Source organism: Pteropus vampyrus, unplaced genomic scaffold, assembly GCF_000151845.1.
Source record: "Pteropus vampyrus isolate Shadow unplaced genomic scaffold, Pvam_2.0 Scaffold468, whole genome shotgun sequence".
NCBI lineage: Eukaryota > Metazoa > Chordata > Mammalia > Chiroptera > Pteropodidae > Pteropus > Pteropus vampyrus.
The window spans coordinates 143226-145430 of record NW_011889249.1 but is presented as its reverse complement, the minus strand read 5'-3'; positions in this window follow the sequence as shown (position 1 = coordinate 145430).

Sequence of the window (2205 nt, the reverse complement as noted above, 5' to 3'; positions counted from 1 at the left end):
CGAGGTGATTCCACTGAAACAGTGATGTCTCCAAGCGCCACGTTTCTTGTTCTGTTTTCTTCGGATGTTTTTCTTAATCCTCGTCCATCGTGAGGCTGACTTCGCAGTGCTCCTCCGGGGTCGCCAGACACCTCTCCCAACGAGACTGTCTCTGCGCGATTCAGGCCAGCGTGCGAGGACGCGAATGCGGACCGCTGACGACGGCGGAGTGTGTCACTCCCTGGTCATGACGAGCACGACGTGTGGAGAGGGGACAGCCGCGTCTTCTCCGGTGACACTCGTGGCTGTCCCACGGGGGCAGGATCCAGCGTCCTGCGTGTGGCGAGAACACTCCAGGTGCAGTGAGGGCCCCGGGACTGCCAGCACCCCCGTGGCGCATCCCCTCCGAGACCTCTGACGCCCCATGACGCGTCCCCTCCGAGACCTCTGATGCATACCCGATGGGACCCACCCAAGGGATCATGTGTCCCCACTTCTGTCATGAGCACCGGCTGGACCTCACCTCGGGCATCTCCATGCCCACACGGGGTCTCGAGGACAGTCCGAGATGAACGCCATCTCGTAAACCCCCTCTTTTGGGCTGAGGTTGTAATTTTGGTGATCAAAAGATTTACCAGAGAGATCTTGTCTCGTAATTAAGACGTGAGGGCTGCAGTGGGGTACCGTCACCCCCGGCGACAGCCCCGACCTTAAACAGACAGTTGGCGAGGCAGGGCTGCTGGACGACCCTCGCCTCCCCCAGAAGCGGGGAGCCTATTTGTTTTTTACTTTTTAATAATGAATAATGACATAACCAATACATAAGACACAGTTCCCGAGCGCGACGCAGACTCTGCCATCGGGCCGGGTACAGGGAACGTGAAGTGGGGTCACCACGCGGGGTTGAGCACCGACAACGCTCCGGCCTCAGTGGCCCTGTCACAGAGGCTCGTGCACGCACCGGGGTGACGTTGGGTTGGGCAGGGGGGCTCCCAAAACCCTTTCAAAAGCCTGATGAGTGAATCTATCAAAATGGAGCCAAATTCGCCAAGATACCAACACGTCTCGTTGCTTCCTTAGAGATTTGTTGTTAAGACATTAGAACCGAAGGAGAATATACTTCCTTTCCCGAGACCCCCTTGTTCACTCACGGGGTGAACCAGCGATTTCAAAGGAAAACAATTCTTTCTTTCCTTTAATAAGCAGACATTTCGTCTCACAAATCTACCACCCTAGTACAGACGCAACCACCCGTAATTATGAAAACTTAACCAAGTAAATTAATTTCTACCTCAAACAGAGAAGCAAGAGATAAATGACTGAGAACTCATTTCCTGGGAAGGCATCTTGCAGATCAGCAAAGCTGAGTCACGTAATCCGACTTCTTACAGTCAAACATGCTTTTTACAACTACTTAAAATAGAAAGTGGATGCGTTCATTAACACGCCCCAAACACATAGCCACTTTACAGCACAGAACGAGACCAACTAAATTCTATTATTCCAAGACCCCGTTTCACTAAAGATGTCGACAACTGTTTTAAGGTCACATACTACAATACATAATTACTGTTTCCATAAAAATATGTGTCAGAATCACAACCAGTTAGTTGAAAATATAATTATACTTATTTTTGTAATCTTAAAGATGATACAGATATATTATTAGTTTATCCAAACAGTAAATCAATATAAAAAATTAGAAAAATTAACCAGACTTGCTATGAGAAAATACACAGGCCTTAAAATGAGATGAAATAAAAAATTATAATATATTGCACCCTGATTTTTAAAATCAAAATTATCAAACCAGATTGATTTGTCCAAGGTTTATCTTTGTTTGAATTTGGTTTAATATAGGAAAAAGAATTTTTGCTATCCATTTCTTTGACAAGTTTTTTTTTCCCCCATAAAAATTTAGTACACTTCAAGTGTTAGGAGTTCAAGTTTCTTTAGAAAAATTTTCTTGGAATTTAAAGAATATTAGATTTCCGTAAACACTTATAGTCTATAAACCAGAGACGTGCTCCTTGATTTCGAGGGGCTCTGTAACTTAATTTATCACCACCCTCTGGAGGCAGGTTCTGTGTGATGACGCACGGTGACAGGTGTGTCCAGACTCGCGGAGAATTCGCAGCGCCGTTTCTCCAGTTCAGACGCGGGGTCGGCTGAGGCCTTGAGAGCAAGACCTGGGGTTCCGAGAGGAGAGTCTGCGTGAGGACGGGG